At 41.3% G+C, this 14,849-nt stretch overlaps 1 protein-coding gene across 4 annotated transcripts in view; it reads left to right on the plus strand.

The window, feature by feature from the left end:
- Window positions 1-14,849, plus strand: part of PPFIBP1 (PPFIA binding protein 1) — a 183,585-nt gene that overhangs the window by 50,164 nt on the left and 118,572 nt on the right. For all 4 annotated transcript variants that reach the window (XM_081249206.1, XM_081249207.1, XM_081249208.1 and 1 more), the window contains exon 2: window positions 7,659-7,752. The gene's annotated coding sequence lies outside the window, so the exon portion shown is untranslated. The remainder of the gene's footprint in view (window positions 1-7,658; window positions 7,753-14,849) is intronic.

The raw sequence follows: 14,849 nt of genomic DNA on the forward strand, positions 1-14,849 counted from the left end.
TTTCACTGTGGTCCATGATATTTGTCATAAAAAAATGAAGTTTAAAGTATTTGTCACAAATACTTTGTGCCCGGCAGCTGAGCTGTGTTCATTCTCTCACCTCCACTCCCAGCATACTGCCCCATAACACGTGCAGTCGTGCATATATTTGTTTTTACATAAAACTTTATGGCAGACTTTAATCACTTCAATCAATTCAGTAAAAAGTGCAAAGAATAACAACGTTTGAATTACAAAATTTCTTAGAATCTTTTTAGGAAATAAAAAATAATTTGCCAATATTGGCAAAGCTGGGCATAAAACTTTAGAATTTAAAAAAAGGCAAGCTGTTACTAAACAACACAAATATGATTGTGAAACAACATGTTAATTTAAAAACATGTGGCCCTTCGACAGATGAATGGATAAAGAAGATGTGGCACATATATACAATGGAATATTACTCAGCCATAAAAAGAAACAAAATTGAATTATTTGTAGTGAGGTGGATGGACATAGAGTCTGCCATACAGAGTGAAGTAAGTCAGAAAGAGAAAAATGAATACCGTATGCTAACACATATATGGAATCTAAAAAAAAAAAATGGTTCTGAAGAACCTAGGGGCAGGACAGGAATAAAGACGCAGACATAGAGAATGGACTTGAGGACATGGGGAGGGGGAAGGGTAAGCTGGGACGAACTGAGAGAGTGGCATAGACATATATACACTACCAAATGTAAAATAAATAGCTAGTGGGAAGCAGCTGCGTAGCACAGGGAGATCAGCTCTGTGCTGTGTGATCACTTAGAGGGGTGGGATAGGGAGGGTGGGAGGGAGGGAGATGAAAGAGGGAAGAGATATGGGAGCATATGTATATGTATAACTGATTCACTTTGTTATAAAGCAGAAACTAACACACTATTGTAAAGCAATTATACTCCAATGAAGATGTTAAAAATAAATAAATAAAAACGTGGCCCTTATTTGATGTAATATGTCAGTAGACATTGTGAATACTAAAATTTTGCAAGCTCGAGGGAAATTTGACTATTGAATTTGATTTTGACATGGAAAGTGGGATCACTGAGGACTTTGGGACCTCGGAGATGATCAGGTTGTTCATTCAGCTGGTGTTTACAGCATGTTGCTTAGTACTGTGAGAACACACAAAAAACTGGACACTTTTAACCTTTTTAACACTGAAGGGATTAGTCTGAAGCCCTTTGTCCAGCCTCAGATTTTCAAATATACATAATGTATAATTTCTTCAACTCTTTAACCTCTGTTTTGTTTTGTTTTTTTTTGTTTTTTTGGCTAAGAGTCATCACTTTCTTGTACTGCTTCACTTGATCTTTACTTCTATCACTAGTCCTAGCTGTTAGCTTTTTGTCTAACCATCCCACAAAGAAATAAGTTTTCAGTCTGTTCATGTGAGTTACTGGATGGGCAGAAAACAAAGCCATGTTGGAATACAGATGTTTATGGTTGGCTGGGCCCCATGTCACTAGCCAAACAGCCCACGTTTTTAATTTAAATTTGCTTCTCGGCTAAACTAGCCTTACTTGTCAGGGACCTTGAACCTACAATTTGAAAATGCCAAGGGTCTATTTGAAAGAGTCTATTCTTTGATAACAAAATCTCATTGAGGAGGCAAAACATATTTTGGGAATATTTAAACAGTGGAAATCAATGTGTGATTAGATGCCCGAATGAATGAATGGGTCGAAACATGAAACACTTTTGGCAGTGAGAGATGGGAAGACTACATGGGGGCATAATGTGAAAGGCTTTATTATTTGAACAAGACGTGAGGACTGGCTACAAATATGGTTTGGGGCATGGTTAGGCATCAACCTGATTTATTTGATTGTAACTCCTATACACCCTATTTCCGGTCAAAGGGAGCCAGGAGTTTGGACCCAGGACTATCTGGCTTTGAAGTTTATGATGTAAACCCTTATCCTATATAGTTAGCCCTACAACTTTATGAACTCAACCACTCTATAAGGTTCCCCCCTTCCTTCGAGGTCCGACTCAGTGATGGCCTCTCTCTAACATCTTTTTAGATCCCCTGACCTGGGTCCTGTAGTGCTTTGAACCTTTAATATACATCTTTAGTTTAGTCCTTTAGGTACTTGTTTCCCCTCCTGGATTGTGAAGATCCAACCCTCATAGGGAATACAAATTATATTCCACAATATTTAGCACAGAGATTTGGCCTGTACACTGGGTGCGATGTTGGCAGTAGAAGTGAAAAAAGGGGAGTCCGGATTGAGTGTGGCCTCAGAAGCAGGAGTAGATGGGATGAAGCATGAGTAGACATGATTTGCTGGAGAAAGAGCAGGCCATCCAGTTTACATGAAAGACCAAAAACAGGAGCAAGATTGGAAAAGTAGGTAAGGGATAAAATGAGGAGGGTCTTAAATGTCAAACTCAAGGATTTGGACTTTGCAGATATGGGAACCAATCAAAAACTAGCCTTAGAAGATGGCCATGATCATCTCTAAGTGTGAAGTTGGTGATGAGTAATTTAGCGGTATATTTGGATCATATAAACCTATCTTTCAGTACAGAAGAGCACTAGGTCACATTTAGGTGACACATTTCCCCCAGACATCCTGGAGAATTTCTGGATGTGGTGGGGATGACTCCACAAGGGGATGTCTTCCTGAACCATGTAGTGGTTGATAATCTGGCTAGAGCTCTCTTGCTGCAGATATGAAGAGTAGTCATTCCATAATTTCTGTTGATGCTCCCTCAGCCTTTTCCCAAATGGAAAAATGGTGGCGGGACTTCCCTGGTGGCACAGTGGTTAAGAATCCACCTGCCAATGCAGGGGACACGGGTTCGAGCCCTGGTCTGGGAAGATCCCACATGCCACGGAGCAACTAAGCCCATGTGCCACAACTACTGAGCCTGCGCTCTAGAGCCCGCGAGCCACAACTACTGAGCCTGCGTGCCACAACTACTGAAGCCTGCATGCCTAGAGCCTGTGTTCCCCACCAAGAAAAGCCACTGCAATGAGAAGCCCGCACACCACAACAAAGAGTAGCCTGCAATTGCCGCAACTAGAGAAAGCCCACGCACAGCAATGAAGACCCAACGCAGCGAAAAATAAATAAATAAATTTATTTTTTAAAAAAATGGTGGAGGATAAGAAGCAATGGGAACAAATTTGTAAGATTTAGGGTCCTGCTGGTTAAGTCTTTATCCTGAAGGTTTTCTGAAGGGCCTGAACTGCCCTTTCTGGAGAGGCCTTGTTTACCAAAGGAAAGATAGACATTGGTCAGCTTGTTTGAGTCTTTGATTACTCCTGGTAAAAAATAGAGTATTTTAGGCTTTTATATTCCCAGTACCCTAGGATTAGCTCTAATCTTAGAATCAGAAGGGTCTTAAGAGTCTGTGGAAGTCCAGTTATATAATTATTTTAGGTATCTTATCCTAAACCATGCAGAGGGGTACTTTACTTACCTAACATTTCTAACTAACAAACCTTTTGAGATTTCCTTTTATTATCTGTGACTTTTATGAAATTAAAATTATTATCAATACAGCACAGAGAGTAATAATACCAGCACGGGACCCAGGTTGCCTGAGTTCTGATCCCAGTTTTTCCACGTAACAGAAATGTGACCTTGGGCAAGTTAATTTAACCCCTCTCCCTCAGTTTCCTCATCTATTTCATGGGGATAATCATTCACTTCCCTCTGTTTTTGCCAGAATTAAATGAATGAATTTGTTGTTCATTTACGAAAAGTAAAGCCGTTAGAATAGTGTCTAGTACACAAGTTCCCAGTACATATAACTTGTTGTGTTGTAAATGAGAAAAAGCAGTCAAAGGTGAAGTGACTCGGGTAGTAACCCAACGAGATGACTGCACCAGGATTAGTGTTTCTCATTTCAGGATTTAGTCCACTGAAATAGCTGTTTCCTAGACCAGAGGTCAGCAAACTTTTTCTTAAAGGACCAGATCAGATAACAAATATTTTATATTCTGCAGACCTTACCATCTCTGTTGCAACTACTCAACTCTGTCACTGTGTCTTGCAAAAGCAGCCGTAGACAACATGTAAACAAATGGGCATGGATGTGTTCCAACAAAACTTTATAAAAACAGGTGGCAGACCGTATTTGCCCTGCATACAGACTCCTGCTTTAGACACTTAAGTCTAACATGAATAGAAACTTCGGATTCCATTTAGTTTTAAAATATGAAGTATGGCATTATTATAGTAAACAGTAACTTTGCTTCCTAACGATTATTAGTCTAACATGTTACTCTCAGTTATGATGGTCATGCTTTACAAGATCACAGGGATTTAAAAAATAAGCAGTAGTAATAAATGTGTTTTCCATCTCAAAGGGATATACAGAAGTCACTTATTTAGTGGTTTGGAGAATTTTCTTGGTATTTGAAATCTGAGATTTGGGAAGGATGTTAAGGGTTTGTTTTATTAAATGGATTCAAATATAGGCTGGGTTTTGTTTTTTGTAACCTCTGTATAGGAGAGGTTTGTGAGTCATATAAAAAGTTGTTTGTAATTATCCATGTCATTACAGTAAGGGTTTTTCTGCTAGAAATGTTGTTTGCATGGGTTCAGATTTTTTTATGGCTTACTTTTCAGTTGAATAATGTGTTCTTGTTTTTAAATTAAACTTGTCAGTGAGCCTTTTTGTGAGTGGCTGACTGTTGGTTAGTTCATATTTATAGCTTACATCTGTTTCTAAGGAAATGACTAAAGTCTCTTGAATTTGATCAAAACTGTATCACAAAGGATATCTTTGACTTATTTAAACAAGGCTCACAATGGAAACTCAAAAAATCTAGTGGTTCCTGTTTATAAATGTTTTTATGTATTCAGTCTTGGTTAGGCCAAATAATCGGAGTTCTGTGCTGAGGGAGGGGTTGAATATACCCATTGCCTCTTAGGTAACCTGAGTTCCTCTGGAGCACGTTCAGGCAATACTTCCTTATGATACGCTTAAAAAAATTGTTTTCTAATTTTACATGTTGCTTTGAAGTGGGCCTTATAGAACACAGGTATATTTTTTTCTTCTCCTTAAACTGTTTCACTGACTTTTCTCCTTCCTCATTCCTATTCAAGGCCCTGGCGTATGTAAAGCATCTAAACTTTGCACATGTAATTTCTAGCAAGGATGCTGATGGGGATGGGGCAGGGCCTGGAGAAGTGACTGACTCACAGAAATCTCCGCGTCTGGCTCCCTGCTGGAGCCCCCTGTCTCCCCACCTCTGAAATATTCACAGACCCCCCCCCACCCTAGTCTCATGCCCTCACTGTGGGTTCAGTCCTTGTCGCAGTGTAGGGGCCCTCCTTCTGCCCTTTGTTCCAGGGCACTGGGTGGCAAGGAAGAGAAGGCCTGGCTCATGCCTGCTCAGACACAGGCTGACCTGTGCTCTGGGACCCAGGCTGGAACTCACATTTTCCCATAAAGGCTCTGTTAGAGACGGTGGTTGGATTTTGGTGTGATTATGCTTCTAGATCAGCTACGTTATAAGCTCATTGGGATTTCTGCCCTAGCTTTGTTAATGTAATCACTGTTTAGTTTGCACCCTTTTATAAGCAGCTTAAGGAAGCAATTCTCCAAGTAAGTCTTGGATCAAAGTATAAAACAGATAAAGGTGAAATTGCTCTGCCTGCTACCACACATCCACTCAGCCCCGCCTCTGTTCTCAGAAGCACCTGTGGGGCAGGGTTCCTAGACACTCACTTTGAAAACTGCTGATTAATATTCCTGTTTACTGTTGGAGCACACACTAGTTTAAAATCAGGCTTGCTTATGTATGCATTATTAATTGCTTAAAATTTACCTGGATTGGTGTGTATATAGGGTCATATATGAAGTCAGCTTTAGGGGAGGCTGAATGGACAGAATCTTACTTGAGCTGAGAAACTCCTTCAAGACAACCTCTATCCCCCATTCATGCCCAAATTCCATTTTAGTAACACATTTTGTTTCAATGTTAAGCAACTGCCTCTTCTGAAGCTCTTTTTTTTTTTTAAATGAAAATGTTCTCAAGAACCATATCCATTAAGTTGTTGGAATTTTGGAGCTGATCCTATCTCTTCCTTGCTTAATTAAACATGTGAGATCACTGGCTCCTCAAAAGAGCAGAGAGAAGGAAACAGCTACACTCCTACTTCATCATTTTGTCTAGAACTGGCCCTGATCATATATACATTTGAAAAGCACATGTGAGGTAATGTCTCTAGTATTTAACTTGGAGACACTCAGCTTTCTCATTTGGATGGAGGTAGTTATGAGGTATTGGAACTTTTACTATTCCTAAGCATTCCTTTACGACCAAAATATATGGTAGTACTGTTTGTAATGGTGAGGATATTCATGCCCAAATATATACTCCTGGGAATTTTTTCTAAGTATACATTATTTGAAAGAGATACAGGGGCTTCCCTGATGGCACAGTGCTTAAGAATCTGCCTGCCAATGCAGGGGACACGGGTTTGATCCCTGGCCCAGGAAGATCCCACATGCTGTGGAGCAACTAAGCCAGTGTGCCACAACTACTGAGCCTGTGCTCTAGAGCCCATGAGCCACAACTGCTGAGCCCACATGCCACAACTACTGAATCCCACGCACCTAGAGCCCATGCTCTGCAACAAGAGAAGCCATGACAATGAGAAGCCCGTGCACCACAATCAAGAGTAGCCCCTGCTAGCCACAACTAGAGAAAGCCTGTGCGCAGCAAGGAAGACCCAACACAGCCAAAAATAAAAACAAATAAATAAATAAATTTATTTTAAAAAAACAACAAAATATAAAATAAAATAAAAGAGATATGAGGGGGACTTCCGTGGCGGCGCAGTGGATAGGAATCCACCTGCCAACGCAGGGGACACAGGTTCAATCCCTGGTCTGGGAAGATCCCACATGCCGCGGAGCAGCTAAGCCCGTGTGCCACAACTGCTGAGGCTGTGCTCTAGAGCCTGCGAGCCACAACTACTGAGCTCACGTGCCACAACTACTGAAGCCCATTCTCTGCAACCAGAGAAGCCACTGCAATGAGAAGCCTGCACACCACAACGAAGAGTAGCCCCCGCTCACCGCAACTAGAGAAAGCCTGCATGCAGCAACGAAGACCCATCGCAGCCAAAAAAAAAGAAAAGATACAGGAATCAGACAAGTCTAAAGAACAGTGTATATGTTTCTATATATTGTTTATGTATTCTTGGACAAGAAAATAGTAAATTTCCTCATTTTTTTTAAACCTTAGCAACTAAGTATTGGTAAAGTATGTTTCATTCATTTACTCAGCAAACATTTATAAAGTTCCTAACATGTGCCAGGTACTTTGTGCCATAAAAATTAATGATAGTGGGTTTCTGCTGAAGGTCAGACTTCAAGGAATATTTGAGGTTGTCCAGTAACTGAGGAAGTAAGGAAAAAAGAACGCTGGAAGGGAGAAAGGAAGGGAGAGGAAGGGAGAGGAAGGAACAGCAGAAAGACAGGTGGAAGGAAGTCAGTTAAATCTATTGGTCCTTAACACATTGTATTGTTTTTAATTGCACACGTGTTATCTAGTTTGACGTTCTTTGCTTATATAATAATTTAGGTAAATTATATGATAAATTATTATGGTGTGTTATAGTTTGAAGTTAGTTTTAATTTATCTTCTTTATATTTGTTTCTTTTCAGTTTAAGAGAACTTTATGGATCAGGTTGCTAATCAGTACATGGAAGATTTGAAGAGCTGAAGAAAAAAACCAGTATTAAACTGGTTTTTTTAAATGTAAGTAAACTCCCTCCTCATCATTGTTCATTTGTGACATCTTTAAAACCTTTCAGTACACTCAGTGTGTAAATTTTTCCCCAGGAGTAAAAGTTACTTGACTATGTAGTCTACTTGTTAAGTCTGTGAGAATTTATGACCCACCACGCCCTTTAAAAATTTTTAAATTCTAAAAGCAATATGACTCACATAGGTGGTTGTAGAACTTTCACATGTTGTGACAGTTAGTGAGCAAATCTTTATTTGGCGTGGAGAACGAAAACACAGACCTGATTAACACATAAAAAGCACTGCCCTGGGCTTCCCTGGTGGCGCAGTGGTTGAGAGTCCGCCTGCCGATGCAGGGGACACGGGTTCGTGCCCCGGTCCGGGAAGATCCCACATGCCGCGGAGCGGCTGGGCCTGTGAGCCGTGGCTGCTGAGCCTGCGCGTCCGGAGCCTGTGCGCCACAACGGGAGAGGCCACAACAGTGAGAGGCCCGCGTACCGCAAAAAAAAAAAAAAGAAAAGAAAAAAAGCACTGCCCTTTTCTCAAATCCTTTATTGCTCTCTATTCCACAGGTCGTTTTAGTGCCCCATGTAAGTCAGTGAGAATTGTTGGTCGACCCATTAATGACCCCACAGGCTTAGAGAAGTGAGGTGTTTCCATATAAACTCATTCACTCCTTTCCTCCCTGTTTCTTTTGCTCAGTGATCATAATGATACTTAACTATTTATTGAACTTCTATTAAGTGACAAGCACTTGACTAATTCAATTCAATCAATCCTCATTCAGCGAATGCCTTTTCTGAGTGCTTGCCACGTGCTAGGCACTGCTCTGACACTACTACCTTGTGTTATCCTCCTGGCAACCTTGTAAAGTAGGAGTTAATATTTCAGTGATGGTGATCCAGATGAGGATACTGAGGTTCAGAGAGAGGTAAGAGCGTGCAGACAATCACACAACTTGGAAGAGGGGAAGAACGTAGGGTGTGAACACCATGCTGTCTGACTTTGCTGATTTGCCATATTCTTTTTTTTTTTTTTTTTGCGGTACGCGGGCCTCTCACTGCTGTGGCCTCTCCCTTTGCGGAGCACAGGCTCCGGACGCGCAGGCTCAGCGGCCACGGCTCACGGGCCCAGCCAGTCCGCGGCATGTGGGATCTTCCTGGACCGGGGCACGAACCCGTGTCCCCTGCATCAGCAGGCGGACTCTCAACCACTGCACCACCAGGGAAGCCCTGATTTGCCATATTCTAAACAGTGTTTAAATGCTCATCCTTGGCACAGTTGTTGCTGGAGCCCGGAACCTTCTGGGTTGTGTTCTTAACAGGAATGTGATCCTAACCCTTCTGAACCTTTGCTGTAGTCACAACAAGGAAGGAAGTTAGAGAAACATCCTCCCAAATTTGAGAGGTAGCTTTGGTACCTGGAGAGCGAGTTAAGAGATCTAATGTCTAGACCGGCCTTTCCGCGGATTTCCTGTGTGCCTTTGAGATATTTAACATCTACGGGAAACAGTTACTCTTATGCCATCTAAGGAGAGCAGACCAGCTGTTCTCCAGGGCGTCTTTCAGTCAGCTTTTTATTGAAGTATCTTATACACAGAGCAAAGTGCACAAATCATAAGTGGATGGCTTGATGGAATGATTGTCACAAAGCGGACACATCTGTGCAACCATCGCAAGATAGCAGAAAATTACCAGCACCCCAGAACTCTCCTCCCCCTATCCCTAGAGTAACCAGTTTCCTGATTTCTAATGCCACGGATATAGTTTTGCCTATTTTTAAAGTTTATATAAATAGAATCATACAGATTATATTCCTTTGTGTCTGGCTTATTTTGCTTTTTATGTTTGTGATATGTTATGTTTTATGTTTGTGATACTAGGATACTGTGTATAGTTTATTTTTTTCATTTTCCTTACTATCATGGTATTCAATTATATGTTTATTTTATAGTTGCTGGCCATTTCGGTAGTTTCCAGTTTGGGTGTATTATAAATAGTGCTCCAATGAGTATTTTTGTGCATATCTTTTGGCGATGATGGTATTTTGGTCAGGGACAACTCAGTAATTTGGATTCAGCAGCCCTGTGAAATAATGTTGAAGTAAACATCTTTACAAGCAGACAAGTTGATTTTATGTAGACAGGTGTGTGTCTGCTTCAGCGTGATGTTCTAAGCATGCTGGTTAGGAACATAGATTACTCTTGGAGGTGTGGCTGGCTGGAAGCGCCCTCTTTTATGTGTGTGGTGTGGTAAGGTTTTGCCCCCCTGACTGAGGAGGGCTTCTGTTGGGTTCAGGAAGGGATTACAGACAAAAAGAGAAAATAGATCTGGAAGACAGATGTGTCTGGGCCCCCCTAGAAACGGTTAGGATATTTCACCAGCCAGGTCAAGAGCTTGGACAAGTGACAACCCAGAGGAAGAATCAGCTTCGGAGCCCTGAAGAGTTTAGGAGATGAACAGAGAAATAAAAATTGATCTGGGCAGGCAGGCTGGAGCTCTCAAAGCATTTTTTTGAACAACTTTATTAAGTCTAACTTTTGTTTTAAGGAAGCTTTGAAAAACCAGTCCCTAATGTATGAATCTTGAGTCAAGAACGAACTTAGTAAAGTTACCAAACTAAGAATAAATGTATTTTTCAAACAAATACAGGATGTGAGCATGTGGGCTTTGTGGGAGACTGTTCTGTGTTCAGATCGCAGCTCTACTTTCTTTCCCTGTGAAGTCTCTGTGCCAGCTTCCTTATCTGTAAAATGGGGATATGGACACACCTACCTTATAGGTTTCCTGTGACAATTTACTTCTATAGTGTCAGGAGTGTGCTGCTGGGTGCATTGCACTGGCACTAAAAATAATAACCAATATTCTTATTTTTCTGATTGTTATTATTACTGATATTACCCATTTGACTTTGTATGTGATACTTAGAAGTTTTCAGATTATTTTTTTTAAATATGAGATTAACTTAGTGTTTTTTTTTTTTTAAGTATGGTGAACACTAACAAAAATATTTTCCTACTTGTGCCACCTTAAACTGAAACTCAGAGGGAAGAGGAAGAGAAACATTTGTCTGTGTGTCCTTGGCAGGTCCCTCTCCAGGGTGTGTCAGTGAAGACACTCTTGGTCGTTGGAACTGTTTTACTCCATTAGTTCAGGAAGAGACCAGGGGAGCTGAGATTCACAGGAAAGCTGGGTTATTTTGCACAAAGGAAGTTCATAATTTTATATACTACACTGTCAATTCTTGTGAGGCATTTTGCAAACAAGTGTCCTTATGTACCAAGGAGCTTTGGTGAGAGGCTCTGTGGGTGATTCACTACAGACCACAGCTGGTATAGTGTGTCCATTCCAACTGGCTGTGGTTGGGGACATCTTTCCACTTGTTGATGAATTTTGGACTAGATATTGGGGCAAATGGTGTAGATTAAGCTTGATTTTGCCCTCAGTGTGATTATGATCTAAGAAATGAATAATCTAGTGTTCTAAAAAGGAAACTTTTAGAGTGAGTTGAGTCCAAGACAACATTTGACCCAAGACTCTGAAATTCTAGTTCTGACTTCTCTACAAATTAGCTTTGGGACTTCAGGTGTATTATTAATCCTGGGTCTCAGTTTTCTCATCTGTAAAATGAGAAAGTTAGACTGAGACTTTGAGGCAGAGGAAGATTCTGTGAATTCTGTAAATGTAATAATATCAAGTTTGAGGTGTAGCTGTATTTTTCTGAATGCTATATTCTTTCATGGGTTTGCCCCAGGTCAGAAGTTCTGTGAGAACAGATTTTGGTTTTTATGATAGTAGGGGAAGGAGTAGTTTTAAGATATGACCTAAGTTCACAAAATAGTGAACGTCACAGCAAATAAAAAACAAATGACCAGACTGTTGTGCAGGCTATATGAGTATATATCAATGTATTTTCACACTGACATATACTTTAACCAGCTCTCATACACTTGCTTTGTTCATCAAAGGATGTTTATATTTATGTTAAACTACATAAATAAATATTCAAGGGCCTCCCTGGTGGCGCAGTGGTTGAGAGTCCGCCTGCTGATGCAGGGGACAGGGGTTCGTGCCCCGGCCCGGGAGGATCCCACGTGCCACGGAGCGGCTGGGTCTGTGAGCCATGGCCGCTGGGCCTGCGCGTCCGGAGCCTGTGCTCCGCAATGGGAGAGGCCACAACAGTGAGAGGCCCACATACAGAAAAAAAAAAAAAAAAAAAAATTCAAGACATTGAATTTAAATATATGGCATAGCTGGATTATGAAAGCTGCCTTTGGCCTTATCTCATGTCTCTATTTAAATTCTCAGTTCTCATGGTACAGTCCCACAGTTGGGAGTATCACAAAATTTGGATACGTTTTGTGGTTCCAGATGTTGAAGAAATTATTTATTAAAAATGATATCTAAAAACTAGCATTGAGGGCTTCCCTGGTGGCGCAGTGGTTGAGAGTCCGCCTGCCGATGCAGGGGACACGGGTTCGTGCCCTGGTCTGGGAAGATCCCACATGCCGTGGAGCGGCTGGGCCCGTGAGCCATGGCCGCTGAACCTGCGCATCCGGAGCCTGTGCTTCGCAATGCGAGAGGCCACAACAGTGAGAGGCCCGTGTACCACAAAACAAAAACAAAAACAAAAACAAAAAACTAGCATTGAAATGATTTAATGGATTCAACTGAATTAATAAAATAAGATTAACTACTGAACAGTGTTATCACTTAATAATTACTTTTAAGTTCTTACCTCTATCCTCTTAGAACTTTGGAATGTTTGCACTTTAAGACATTTAGATGTTCTGGCAACTGACAAGTAGAAGAAATATCATTTGCCTAGGGTGCAGGCAACACCCTGGTCTCTCCCATGTGGTAATGGTTCTTGAGATCACGGGTGACGGTGGTGAAAGCTGTCTGGTTATACCACCTTGAGGTGGAATGGACCCAGGCACAGGAATGAAGTGGGACCTCAGCACGGCCTCCTCTTCATTAGGCCGAGGAAGGCCATGGGAATGTGCAGGACGGTACTCGGGCCTGCCCACACGATCACTCCACCTGGTCGTGTAGTGGTTTCTAAGCAGGCGATTTGTAGCCACTGAGGTAGCATCATCCCCAAAGAACAGCATCCAGCCCAGCTCTGTCCCTTTGTGCCCTTTGTCCACACCCTTCCTGCAGTCTCTAGCACTTTAATTATTACATGGGGTTTGAAGTTTTCTATCTCCTGACTGTGTGTCTTGAACCAAACATCCTTTATTCTAGGCAATTTGAACTGAACATTCTGAAAATACTGCTTGGGGATGGCTATCTTGTTTGGAATCGTGTGCCACATATGTGGTTTTGTCTTGTGCTTCATTGATTCATCATAACCTGAGATAATACATAAATGAATTTCTTTTCTTCATGAAATGTACGAAACCTTTTCCTTTTTATTTTTCTTCCCGTTAGTTATCTCTCTGTCTCTCACCAAATGTCTAAGATCACCTTTACAATCAAATGGAGATTTAGTTGGGCTGTTAGAACTCTTCCTTCAAGCAGACGCTTCCATGTGTGTGAGCGTGTGGATGGAGTTTGAGGGCTGCTTGAAGCTCTTTGCTTAACTTGCCGGAGTCGTAGCCATCTTTTTATTCTCGGTTGTTTTCTTTTCTCCTCACCTCTTGGGAAACTGGTACTCAGTGCCTTTGACTTTTTATCTCCTTAATACAGATATGCAAGAGTGTAACTGTTGACAGAGAGCAGGAAATGTTTACACGTCTAAATAATCAAAATACGTAGGGAGCATGTGTGTGTGGGCGTACATACACGCTGGCTTGTAGCTGCACAGGTGGTGTGTGTTTCTCTCAAGTCTCCATGCATTTCCGCAGTTAATGAGGAGGGCTTAGCATCTCTAATGGCACTTACGTATGTAGTCTCAGCAGTGTTTTAAGGAGGAAGAGGGTTGCGGGAATTCTGACTCCCGCTTAGTGGATCTGTGGTTTAATATTGTGGTATTCTGGGGAAATCTGGGTTCTGGCACCAGAATTTCAGTTAGCCAGGGTCTCCATCGCTTTGGGAGTAAAGAAGTGGGAGAAGGGTTTTCAGTCATTCTTAAATCCATTGTTTAGCAGTAGCAAGGCTTTGTGCGTTATAATCACAGAAATGAGGTTGGAAGGGTGTGGTCAGTGTTCCTTGGGTCCATAATGCTAGCCTCTCCTTGTCAGATCATGGCCCAGAGCTGCTCCAACCAAGAGGAGACTTAAATTAGGGGTGTGGCAATTCACAGGCATTGTACCAGGATTCATTTAAGCTTCAGGCAAAAAATAATATATGCTATCTCCTTAGAAATATTACGGTTGCTTTCAAAGTTTGAACTAGCCTTGACAGCTTCCTGTAACAATTACCTTGAACTGAGGCGTAATCCCTGGCCGACGACCAACTCCTAAATGAGGTACAGTAAATTGTATTTGCTGTCTGTGTTTTAGTTTGTATTTCAAAACACAAGTTGTTGTTGTGCCATCATCTTTTCTTGTTTGTATGTTTGTTTTTACTTTATTCCTTTACCTTCATGGTAGTAGTTATATGCTTGGCTTTAAATATTTGGTCCGTTTGATTCTGTGATATTAAGAGATTTTAGAAGAAAAGGGCATCAGCTGTCTTTCTGGGCTATTCTGGGCATTTTGTACTATATTTATTTTGGACCCAGCTTTTCTTGCCCTTGGTCTCTGATTAGCTGTTCCTCCTCCTTGCCTTGGCCTCTCATCTTGCTTGGAAGCATTTCAACAGATCTGTGTTTGGATGACTGTTTTGTTTAACAAATAAACACTATCTCAACCTTGGGAAAGAGTCAAGAAGACAGGATGGAATTCTCCATTAATGCTTCTGGTTCAAAGGCATGGAATTCCTGGAGTAGGGAAGCTGGCTTCTTAGTACACTGACGTCCGGGAGTTGTTTCCTGCTTGAGATTACAAAGGGAAACATGGGATTCTGGGGCATTCTCAAAAGTTTTGGATAATTTGGTGAGACTTAAATAGTCTTATTGTTTATAAATTTTTAGAAATTAAAGAATGGATTATTTGGTTAGAAAAGTGGGCTTTTTGGTTCTTCAGGGTCTACGTTGATCTTGTCTGAGGTCTGGCACAGAACACC

Source organism: Mesoplodon bidens, assembly GCF_964165515.1.
Source record: "Mesoplodon bidens genome assembly, chromosome: 11".
Classification (NCBI taxonomy): Eukaryota; Metazoa; Chordata; class Mammalia; order Artiodactyla; family Ziphiidae; genus Mesoplodon; species Mesoplodon bidens.